Source organism: Tursiops truncatus, chromosome 6 (assembly GCF_011762595.2).
Source record: "Tursiops truncatus isolate mTurTru1 chromosome 6, mTurTru1.mat.Y, whole genome shotgun sequence".
Classification (NCBI taxonomy): Eukaryota; Metazoa; Chordata; class Mammalia; order Artiodactyla; family Delphinidae; genus Tursiops; species Tursiops truncatus.
The window spans coordinates 9,953,701-9,966,650 of record NC_047039.1 but is presented as its reverse complement, the minus strand read 5'-3'; the positions used below and the strand labels follow the sequence as shown (position 1 = coordinate 9,966,650).

At 38.5% G+C, this 12,950-nt stretch overlaps 1 protein-coding gene across 6 annotated transcripts in view; it reads right to left on the bottom strand.

Moving 5' to 3' along the window:
* Positions 1–12,950, bottom strand: part of KIF13B (kinesin family member 13B) — a 187,153-nt gene that overhangs the window by 148,914 nt on the left and 25,289 nt on the right. Inside the window, exon 2 of one of the 6 annotated variants that reach the window (XM_019941377.3) lies at positions 10,960–11,125. The exons of the other annotated variants lie outside the window; for them this stretch is intronic. The gene's annotated coding sequence lies outside the window, so the exon portion shown is untranslated. The remainder of the gene's footprint in view (positions 1–10,959; positions 11,126–12,950) is intronic. 6 annotated transcript variants of the gene reach the window in all.

Below are 12,950 nucleotides of genomic sequence, written 5' to 3'. Positions count from 1 at the left end.
CCCTGATAGACTAAGAAGCTCCATGAAGCCTGGGACCAAATTTTCTTTTGTTCATCATTGTTTTCTTAGGGTCAACACTATCCTGACACCCACAGAGGGCATTCAACAAATAGTTGTTGAGTGCGTTAACAAATGTAACGTACTTACACTCCCTAACTCCAGAATGTGATTCCTTAAAAGAAGAGCAAGTCATACTTATCCTTCCCTTATCAGGCACCTTGCCAGGGCTGCATATATTAGATACCAATCAATAATTGTTGGACTTCCCTGGTGGTGCAGTGGTTGAGAGTCCGCCTGCCGATGCAGGGGACACGGGTTCGTGCCCCAGTCTGGAAAGATCCCACACGCCGCGGAGCGGCTGGGCCCGTGAGCCATGGCCGCTGAGCCTGCGTGTCCAGAGCCTGTGCTCCGCAACAGGAGAGGCCACAACAGTGAGAGGCCCGCGTACCGCAAAAAAAAAAAAAAAAATTGTTGAATGCCTACAGTTTTGCTCTAATCTCAATTTACCAATTGTATTTTTTATTTTCTTTTTTACTTTCTTTAAAAAAATCAAATATATGTTTTCAAATGTTTAAAGATCAAGAAGAAACTCTTCTGTGAAATCTTACAAGGCAGGGGACTTCTCTGATGGTCCAGTGGCTAAGACTCTGTGCTCCCAATGCAGGGGGCCCAGGTTCGATCCCTGGTCAAGGAACTAGATCCCACATGCCACAGCTAAGAGTTCACATGCTTCAGCTAAAAGATCCCTCATGCCACAACTAAAGATCCCGCATGCGGAAACGAAGATCCCGTGTGCCGCAACTAAGACCCAGAGCAGGCAAATAAATAAATATTAAAAAAAAAAAAGAAAGAAATCTTACAAGGCAATAAGAAGCAGTATATCTGGTGATACACGGAGGGTATCTGGCTTTGGAGACATGAGCTCACGCAAACCTGAGTTCAAACCCCAGCTCTGCCACTTACTAACTGTGATGTTGGGAAGTCATACAGCGCCTTCCTGCCTCACTCCTCTTCTGAAAATTCTAATATAATCGTGGTGCTTATATTTTCTATTCTAAGTACTTCTGTTGAACCTGTAGGTAAAACCCTTGCAAAGGATCCAACACACTATAAGAAATAATAATGCCTACAAACGCTATTTATCATCAATGAAAAGATCCAAAAACTAAATTCTCTGTTCGCTTCTCATATTTCCAGGAACACTGCCCTAGCTGTCTCTGCATTATTTACACCTTCCACGTGTTCAAAGACCTTGACCACAAGTTCCTTTGACTATAATAATAGCTCTTTGCTCAGAACAAGGAAACCAACTCTGGGCAATGTTATGCAAATTGATGTTCTTTAGAGGAAACTCACAATCCCTGAAATAAACATCTTGTACTTGCTATCTGGAGGGTTAGGAAACTACACTTAGAGCTATAGCTTGAGTCACCTAAGATTATTGCCAATTAAAAGCAAAAGGGCATGATTTGTTATTAGGAACATAGTATGATAGTTTACTACATGTCTAACCTAGCCAGTAAGTATTTACTGAGTATCTAGCATAGACCAGTGTTGTCGGAAAAAAATTACTTAAAATATGACGTGTTTCAATGAATAAAATTTTTATGAAGAAAGTTGATCAGAATAAACGAATCAAGGAATAATAGCAGCTACCATCTACTAAGTACCTACCATGTACGAGGTATTTTACATAAATAACTCATTTATCCCAATAGCAATCTGACAAGATCTATATTATGGTGTTCTCACCTTGATTTTACAGAAAAGGAAACTGAAGCTCAGGGAAGTCATGTAAACTTTCCAAAGGCACACAGTTGGTAATGGTAGATCCAGAACTCAAACTCCATTCTGAGTCATACTTCTCCGATGCCCTTCAACCAACTCTTGCCTTTTCCTATCCTTATAAGCAATGATGATGGCTAAATTCCACTGGCAACACCCCAATCCTACATCCTATCTAATGCTTATGAGGTTGACAAAAGTAAAAACTAATCCACACGAGGGACTTCCCTGCTGGTACAGTGGTTAAGAATCCGCCTTCCAATGCACAGGACTCGGGTTTCATCTCTGGTTGGGGAGCTAAGATCCCACATGCCGTGGGGCAACTAAGCCCACGTGCTCTGGAGCCCACACGCCACAACTAGAGAGCCCACGTGCCACAACTACTGACCCCGCGAGCTCTACAGTCCATGCCGCAACTACAGAGAAGCCCACGTGCCACAACAGAGAGCCCGCACGCCGCAACAAAGCATCTCGCGTGCCGCAACGAGGATCCTGCATACCACAACTGGGACCTGATGCAGCCAAATAAATATTTTTTTAAATTAAAAAAAATTAATCCACACTATGAAGAACAGACCTAACCTCTTCCTAATTTTTAAGTTCAGAGTCGGGTCAAAATATGTCAGATCAACTGTAATGTAATACATAAGCAAGAGAATCCATTTAGTATATAAACCAAGGGCATACAAAAAGGATGTTCTTAGCTTGGATTCCTCAGAAAGCAAAGCCTAGGGCTTATCATGGATTACAGCCCCAGGGAAGAGCAGGGAGAGGAGCGAGGAATGAGGTGTCAGATTATGTCCACATCAAGTTGGTCAGGGTCCAGTTTGAGTTGGCAACAGCCAGGGGTGAAAAGTGATTAAAGGCTCTGGGGAGAGTGAGGCCAAGAAGACCTGAAGTGGGACAGAAGAGATGTCTAATACAGCGGTTAAAGATGAAGTCAGTGTCAGAAAACTTAAGTAAAGCTTATGGAAATGGCAAGGCACAAAGTCCTAGTTTGGTGCCAAGGTATGACTCAATCTTGAACCAGTCTCTGTCCCAGTATCCTACTTTTAAGCATCCTTCCCGATGTGAGTGGATAAAGGCTAGCATACAGGTTCAGTCCTAATAAATCTAACTTTCAGAGAAAAGACATTCACGCAAATAGTACCAAACGTATATTCAATGTCTGGTTCCCCCTATTTTACGGCAGTTTCTGATTCCCGAAAGAACATGGCAGATTGCAAGGGCGGCTATGACTCACTAGTGGCTAAGTGGGAGTAATAACTGAACAAAGATCTTGCTTACATATGGGGTTTCTGTTGTGGTAACATTTGATGAGAATAAAAGCGAGCAAGGAAGTTTGTTACACATGACCAAAACATAGCTCACCCAGTTTTCTACACAGAGGAGTATGTTAAGTCTGACAAAATAATAAAAGTGCAATTATATGAGCAGTAGCTACTACTACAGATTCTTAAGATGGTTTTCATTTCATAGGGTAAAATTTATTTTTTAAAACACTTGAATGGATAAACAACAAGGTCCTTCTGTATAGCACAGGGAACTATATTCAATATCCTGTGAAAAAACATAGTGGAAAAGAATATGAAAAAGAATGTGTATATATGTATAACTGAGTCACTTTGCTGTACAGCAGTAACTAACACAACACTGTAATTCAACTATACTTCAATAAAAAAATTGATTAAAAAACACTTTATAACCTTGCAAATGTTCATTCCATCTAAACAATAAAGAGGAAATGATCTGCTTTAATGCAGATTTAGATACATATGTATAATTACATAAAACTGCTATAAAAATCCCAGTTTGCAAAACAAAAACCTCCAGTCAAAACTTGTTATGCATTACAGATTCAACTTCCAAAGACTTACCAGCTACATAAAACTGACAGGTATCCTGAAATTTGAATTACTTATGAGTAAAAATAAAAATAAAACTAGTCTTGCCATCCTTTTCTCCTTTACAGTGACTGCATTCTGCTGACATCTGAAATCTTGACAGTTATCTATCTTTTTTACTTAGGAATATTTTTAAATTTTATTAGGGACTTCCCTGGTGGCACAGTGGTTAAGAATCCGCCTGCCAATGCAGGGGACACAGGTTCGAGCCCTGGTCGGGGAAGATCCCACATGCCGTGGAGCAACTAAGCCCATGCGCCACAACTACTGAGCCTGTGCTCTAGAGCCTGTGAGCCGCAACTACTGAAGCCCACGCGCCTAGAGCCTGTGCTCTGCAACAAGAGAAGCCACTGCAATGAGAAGCACGCACACCATAATGAAGAGTAGCCCCTGCTCGCCGAAACTCGAGAAAGCCTGCACACAGCAGTGAAGACCCAACACAGCCAAAAAAAAAAAAAAAAAATTTATTAAAGTTTTTGATATACAAATTTATAATCAAATAATTCCACCTTGTAGACAGTAACCAGATTTTTTGTCATAGGTTTCTTGCTTGTTTCAGATCATTTTTTAAATTTTTTTGAAATATTGATTTACAATTAGTAGTTTCAGATGTGTTAGTAGTTTCATAGGTACAGCAAAGTGATTCAGTTATACATCTATAAATATATATATTCTTTTTAATATATACTCTTTTCCTGCCTTTTCTGTCCCCTTTAAATATCCTGGTAGACACAGGAACATCACATAACCCACCCTACGGAGAACAGACCTATCCTGGGAGTCTTATGCCCAGAGGAGCTCCTTCTTGAAAGGCAGAGCAGAGACCAAGAGAGCCATCAGAACTAGCTCTCCTCAGGCAGTGGAAACTGTAGGCCAAAGCCCCTCCAATAATCAGTTAAACTATGGTTTAACTACAGTTAAAATCACATCTAATCTTATCTTCTCTGAATATACTCTTGCAAGACCTTCAGAGCCTCTCCCAGTTGTACACCATTTTATGAGACATATGCTAAGGACTTTCCAATCTCTTCTTAGGGCAACAGGACAATATACATGATGTTTTTCAATCTAAAAGTACTGCTCGAGCACCTGTGAGCCTAACCCTCTGCTAGATCCTAACACATACAGATATTCTATACCTATAAATCCTTTGAACTATAAGGATAATTAGTTAGGATCCAATTCCTAACCCAAAGGGATTTTAAAAACAGTTGGAGAGACAAGACAGGTATTTGCAACTAGAGAATAAAGAGATGCGTGTGTCCTGGCTACACATACTGTTCTACCTGGACGGCTGCCCAACCAAACTGGTCCAGGAATCCCCCACCCTCATTATGGCTGCTGGGACTCTCTCTTCATCCTGCCTACCTCCCTTTCTATCTCACCAAGCAAAAGCAAAACAGTTCCTCTTCTCCACCCATATCTTGCTTTAACTGTTCTATTACTCCAGTGATGTAAGGTGAGGACTCTATAATGATGAGACAGAGTAAGCTGAAGTGGAGAGAGGAAGGAAAAAAGTTTCCCTCCCTGCTTTCGGGTGGGAGGTTGGGGGGAGGTAAGGGGTGGATGGACAGAAAGACAAAACTGGGAGAGGGAGAGAGCCTTCAGGAAACTGTGGCACAGCATCTGCTTTTCCAGGTTGTCTACCCACAAAGGGAAGCAGGTAGGATTATTTCATCCCCTTCTCGCCTCCAAGGAACCCCAGTTTTCTTCTCTACAACTGCTCATTCTCTCACCCCTCTAGCATCTGAATCTTGTTTAAAAGTCCCCCCCACCAAAATCTCAAATCACACCAAAATTCCATCTCAGTTCTTCAAATCCTCTCCCCACTGTTTATGCAACAAACTCTCTCTACCAAGAGCAAGAGAACAATCAGAAAGGCTTAGAACCAGGGAATCCCTGGCCCCCTATCCCAAAAGGTAAAGGGTTAAATTTCTTGGCATTCTAAGTTAGAACTCCAAATTCACAGAATTATATGCCTAAATGTCTTAGTTAAATAATGTTATACACTTCAGAAACACCATGGATTCAATAAACTTTTGCAGGGACCTACTGTTGATTTACATGATATTGCTTACAAGGGAAAAAATGATTATGTTCTAAAATTTTGGTGAATACCTTAGACAATTCTGATTAACCTGGGCTAACACATTACCCTTTAGTATCAGAGATGCTCAAACTCTTTGGTATCAGGACTCCTTTACACTCTTAAACAACTGAGGACCCTAAAAAGCTTCATTTTACATGGGTTAGCCTACAGAAGTTTTTTTTGCATTAGAAATTAAAGCTGAGAAACATATTTAAGTTTAAAATGTTATTAATTCATTTAACATAGCAAGATTACATGTTAACATAAATAACATTTAAGAAAAACTAACACTATTCTCAAAAATATTTATATTTATATAAATATATATTTACTGAAGAGTAGCACTGTTTTACATTTTTGCAAATCAATAATGTGTTACGCTGAACACTTGGTAATTTATAAAGTCATATCAACAATTATAGAAGTCACATGGCTAAACTTAATAAACTAAAGAAAAATTGAGAACATACCATCTTCACAGTGCAGAAGTTAAGAGTTTCAAAAAGAAATGTGAGCCCCAAACCCAGGGCCAAGGTCAGGAAAGGACATGTTTTGTGACCAAAGCCGTTAAGGATCTACACCAAGGGTTGGATGGAAAGGTCCACAGGGACCAGGCAAATAACATAAATGAGGGTGTCCACCAGCTGGGGACCTGAAGAGCTCATGACCTTGTCAAAGGAGGCAGAAAGCCCAGTGATGCCAGATTTTCAGGTTGTTTAGGAAAAACTGCAAATCTGAATTTTCTTATGAAACCCCCATATTTTTAAACATTGAAACTACAGGCCAAACAAACATCTATGGGTAAATGTAGCCTACGGCACCCCCGTTTGCAACATCTATATGTCACAAATTGTTTAATCTTCGGGAAATTCTTCCCAAGGAAATTTATCCTACAGTATGGTCCTAATATTAGATCACCAGGAAACAGCACACTTAAAATATCATCAATGAACATCACTGGAACAGAAGGTTGTTGTCAAAACAAGAAAAGCAAAACAAAAGCTATGGTGCCAAGAGAGTAAACGAGAGACCGGATCCAGTGGACAAGAATCTCTCTTTCTAGAAAACCGCACCCTATATGGTGGAGTGGATGGAAATGGCTCATCAGGCCCTACTATTGTCTTGAGAAATACTCTTCATCCTGGGACTTCCCTGGTGGTCCAGCGGTTAAGACTCCAAGCTCCCAATGCAGGGGGCCTGGGTACAATCCCTGGCCAGGTAACTAGATCCTGCATGCGGCAAATAAGACCCGACACAGCCAAATAAATAAATAAATAAATGCTTTAAAAAATAAAATAAAATAAAATCCAACTCCCAGACTCACAAATCACCTTTCCAACTACTAATTGGGGCAAATATGAGAACGGGGAGCTTTGGAGAACAAGCACTAACAGAACAGTTATAATCAATCAAGAGACATTTACAGAGCACCTTCTGCCTGCAAAGCACTGTACGAGGCACGAAGAATAAGAAGAGGTCCCGGATTTCAAGTAACCACAGTCTCAAAGGGGAGGGGGACTCAAAAGACATACGATAAAGCTAAACAGTACAAGCATTAGAAAACAGGGAGGCATGAACACATAAAAGATGTCACCCAGGCAGTGATATTTCTTAATTAGTAGAAATAATAAAGGCTCCAAATTGAAAAGACAGACTACAGGAAGCAGGAGCAGGCTTGAAGGAAGGTTCCAGAAACCAGTCAGAAGGCTAAATATAAGGCAATTATGGTACTAACTAGGGTAACGTCAGAGAGAATAGAAAGGAATGTCAGGATAAAAATATTCACAAGAAAAATCAAGATTTGGCAGCTGACTAAATAAGCACAGTACATCCTCTGTAATAAATTCACTTATTAACCCACCAACACAACGAATGACCCCATTTCTTCAACAGCCAAGGAACCAATAAAGTAAAAGACATATAACCCAATCGCCATGGATGCTCTTCAAAACAAACTCTGGGGAAAAAACTTCATGAAACAATTGGACATGTGAACACTGACTGAAACTTTGATGCTACTGCATAACTACTGTTAATTTTTAAGGTGTAATAATGGTATTTTGGTTATGTTAAAAATAATAAAGATATATTAAAATACTTGTGGGTAAAATGGAATTTACTTCAAAATAATGTGGGAAAAAGGAAAGAGCTGAAGATGTGGATAGGACGGTATTAGCCACAGGTGAATGGCTTTGAGGGCTGGGCAACAGGCAGCCTATTATACTATTCTGTCTACTTTGGCATATCTTTTAATTCTCCATAACAAAGAGGTTTTTTAATTAAATGGCAAATACAACTTCTACCTACCCCATGATCTTTTGTAAATTCTTGTTTTCCTAAAAGTGGAACAAAAGCATTACTGATCTGTTTCATTTATGGGTCAATACGTGAAGGTAAAGATTATTACTACTCGTAATTATTACTCATTCTATAGAATTTTTTATTTAATATAAGTATACATAAATTAGGTTTGGTAAAAAGTGAAATTCACCATCACACAAGATAGTTCTTTAATGAATTCTAAGGAGGTAGGATAAAGGGCTCCAGAACTCTACACTATTAACTTGCAAAAGAAATAATTTTTCATTTTTAGCTAAATATCACTCTCATAAGAAAAGGCACAATGCTCAAAATTAGACAATAGAATCATTTCAAGTCTGAGCCTGCAAAAATGCAGACTTACAAAGTCCACAAGAGAATAATTCAACTTCCCTTTCTACTTTTCTGTTTTGCTTTGTTTTTTATTTTACTAGTATGTTTATAGATACTGTGTGCTAAAAATAATTTCACCACAATGTAATGGAACTAAGGATTAATAAAGATTATCCTAACTTTTAGCTTGGTACTTGGCAAAGGGTTGATGTTCAGCTGCTGAATGGATCAGAAAGATTCCTAAGATATTGTGACGCAGCAACTTTTTGGGTGGAATGGTTTCTCATGGCACATTTCCTCATAGAATACTGCTACCTCCATCTTTTTGTGTGTGGAGGGTTTTGGTTAGTTTTTTTTGGCCGCGCCATGCGGCATGTGGGATCTTAGCTCCCCGACCAGGGATCGAACCTGTACCCTGTGCATTGGGAGCTGGGAGCGTGGAGTCTTAACCACTGGACCACGAGGGAAGTCCTGCTACCTCTATCTTTAAAACGTAAGTCTAGATCCTTATTCAACATTTTGTTTATATTAGCAACAACTCCTAAACTGGAGATTGAGACAAAGAGCCCTAAAAAAAAAGTATTGCCAAACAAACAACAAAGACAAATTTTAAAAACATCAATAGTGGGACTTGATAGTTTTACCTAAACTTTATTCGTAATTAGATGTCTTATCTAGTATATCATATGGCATCTGATAATTTTATGGTGAATCCAGAATTCTGGGGAAATTCAAAACATTTAATTCGTATTAGCTATAACTTAATCTAGTAACCAGCCACACATACACATAACCCTGCATCCTCATTATATCAAATGTTAGTATCCAAGCAGTATTTCAAGCACAGTGATAAAGACTCTTTTCTTGAATTAAGAAAAACAGCTTATTTCTTCTTATTGCTGTACCAATAAAAGCATAAACAAGATAGATACATACCCAATGACAATGCTAAGATTTCACAAATTCTACTAAAACAGTCTAATTTTGTTCAGACAGGTTTACTAATATTACAGCTATCAAACAGTTCATTTTAGCAACCTACTAGCTTTTGCTGGTAAAACTTTGAAAAATCTGTATTTATTGCTATTTGATTATGTGCTATTAACCATGAAATAACATGAATTCAACCATACATATTTTATTACCTTTTTAACTTTTAAGAGTCTTCCCGATTCATTTTCCCAGATACATTCAAAAGTAGTAAATGGTTTATACACTCAATGGCCACAGTACTTTTTAAAAAGATGGGGAGGAATTCTCTAAAATATCAGAGTACATAGGACACTGTTCTCCCCACTTTACTCTGACATAATCAGGGCAGACAGGCTTCCCGAGGAAGAGTCCCTTTATGAAATTAAAACATACCACATACTATTCTCCAGAGGAGTAAATTCTATTTGGGCAGAATTATTAGCCTCACTCAAGTCATTTCACAGCAGAGAGAATAAACCGATCTATTGTATATACCATAATTACACTTTGCATGACTTCCTTCAATTAAAATCTTTACTTAAAGTAGCATCCATATAACAGTACAGAAATTTTAAAAGTCATTATCTAATATGACCTAATGATGCCTTCTCCTAACAAGGAATTAGTCTGAAAATGACTTCATATATTTCAAAGCACTTATTGGCATTAGGCCCTCCCCTCAGCAGTATTACACAATACATTTGCAAGAGAAATGTATGTACATGGGTCAACATCACTTAATTCTGCATCTATCTGATATATATATATTCTGCATATATTCATTCATCTACCAAGAACAGAGTACTCTGAACCTCCAAACAAGGACTGGATATACTTTGCTCATATTAGAACTCATTAATTACCTAAGGATCTTGACTAAGATCTGATGTCTGGTAAGCAATTAGAAGGAATAAAAAGAGTTTTAATGACCTTTCTGACAAGTGCTGGTTAAGATCAACATCTCAGACATTCTTTGCACTAGACTGGCAGTTATAACCCTCACACTATCAATTTATCATTAGGTTAAACATAACCAAACAGGAAGGAGTGGAAAGCCCCATAGTTTTACAAGAAAACAAGAAAAATATCTGCATATTTGTGTCATCTACAGCTAACTCCATCCATCTTGGAAAGTCTCTCCCACATGTACTAAAGAACAGGCCATTTCACAAAATATCACAGAAATCAGTGTTCAGGTTCATTACGATTTTGAAGTCTAACCCTCCAAATGTTTTCTACTTCAGAAAATCCTGGTCTTAAAAATCTTACACTTGGGAAATTCCCTGGTGATCCAGTGGTTGGGACTGAGCGCTTTCATTGCCGTGGGTGCGGGTCCAATCCCTGGTCAGGGAACTGGGATCCCACAGGACACATGGCCAAATAATAAGAGTAATAATAATAATAACAGCTTACACTTGGTGGGGCAGGGTAATAAAGAATTATAAGAGAAACTCTAAGTTAGTATATTAACGGTTGTAGTGTTAATTATACACACACACACACACACACACACACGATAGAAAACAGAGGGCTAAAGAAGAAAATGGATTAACTGACCAAGGGATTCTCAGTACAATTTATACTAAGAACTTCTTTTCCTTTCAGGTTTCAGTTCTGTTGTTTAAAGCAGCACCTCTGAACAGGCATAGCTCACTGATCCACAGTGTCTCAGACTTGGAGGTACAGTAAAACAATTTTCACTGCAACGCTTGTTTGGAATTCACTGCAAACAATAGGTGAGAAGGGAAAAAAAGCTTTTTTTTTATTTTGGTTTTTTAAGAGGAAAAAAGGAGGAACAGCGTATTTGACAAAATATGAACAATTAGCTTTCCGCCCCAACATAAACTTGTGATATTATTTTTGGCTTCTCTTAATATAATTTTTTTTTGCCTTTAAAAATCAGGCATTAGGGATTTCCCTGGTGGTGCAGTGGTTAAGAATCCGCCTGCCAGTGCAGGGGACGTGGGTTCGATCCCTGCTCTGGGAAGATCCCACATGCCACGGAGCAACTAAGCCCGTGCACCACAACTACTGAGCCTGAGCTCTAGAGCCCGTAAGCCACAACTACTGAGCCCGCATGTCACAATTACTGAAGCCCGCGCACCTAGAGCCCATGCTCTACAACAAAGAGAAGGCACCACAATGAGAAGCCTGCGCACCGCAACAAAGAGTAGCCCCCGCTCGCCACAACTAGAGAAAGCCCACACGCAGCAACGAAGACCCAACACAGCCAAAAATAAATAAAATAAATAAATTTATTTTCTTAAAAAATCAGGCATTATACTTTAGTAGTCAGTCTTTTTTGAGTCACATATCTCTCTGACCCTTTACTAGAAAAAGGCATTTGTGGACACATAGTATTGTACAAACAATTTCCAAACACACATAGTGAAAATGTAAAGAAATAGAAAGATAAAAACCAAATTCTGGAAAAGTTGTTAACTGTGGTGGAGAAGAAAGGCATTAAAATTGGAGGCTGTTCACAATAGGCTTTAACTGTATTGGTAATGATTTATTAAACTGAGTGACAGGTGCCTAAGTGTTTTATTCTTTAAACCTTTTTATACACTGTATTTTTTAAAACTTTGCTCAATTATTTTAATTGTAATCTGAATGCCTTCGGGCAGGGTATACACTCTCCAATTAGCCAGAGTCACCACCATTTTCCTTACAGTAAACGAGCGTTCTTTAAACGCCAAAGAAACTGGAATCCTCATACACTGCTGGTGGAAATGTAAATCGGTGCAGCCGCTTTGGAAAACAGTCTGACAATTCCTCGAAATGTTAAGCACAGAGGTACCATATGACCCAGAAAGTCCACTCCTGAACATCTATCTAAGAGAAACAGAAACATATGTCCACAGAAAGACCTGTATACAGATGTTCACAGCAGCATTATTCATAATAGCCAAAAAGTGGAAACAACCCAAATATCCATCAACTGATGAATGGATAAACAAAATAGAATATGATGAAATATTATTCCACCATAAAAAGGAATAAGTACCAATAAATGCTATAACATGGATAAACCTCAAAAACATTACGCTAAGAAGAAGCCAATCACAGAAGACCACAAATTGTATTTCATTTGTATGAAATGTCCAGAATAGGTAAATCTCAAACCTAGAGACGGAACATAGATTAACAGTGTGATAAAGATGTCATAAAATTAAATAATTGTGCTGGTAACTATAATAAAAACCATTGAAACTGTTCATTTTAAAGGTATGAATTATATGATATGTTTATTATATCTCAATAAAGTAGTTTAAAAATAAACCAAAGACATCCATTCAGTCTAACTTTGGCTCCCAAATTGTGGTCTGAGGACTCCTGAGAGTTTCCTAGAGCTTCTCAGTGGGTCTTGAGGTCAAAACTATTTTCATAAAATACTAAGACATTTGCCTTCTTCACTGTGTTGATATTTGCATTGATGGTGCAAAAACAACGGTGGATAAAACTGCTGGCACCTTTGGCACAGTGACGCCAAAGTATATTAGTTACTGATAGTCAATGCATTCTTTATCTCCATACACGCACAGCAA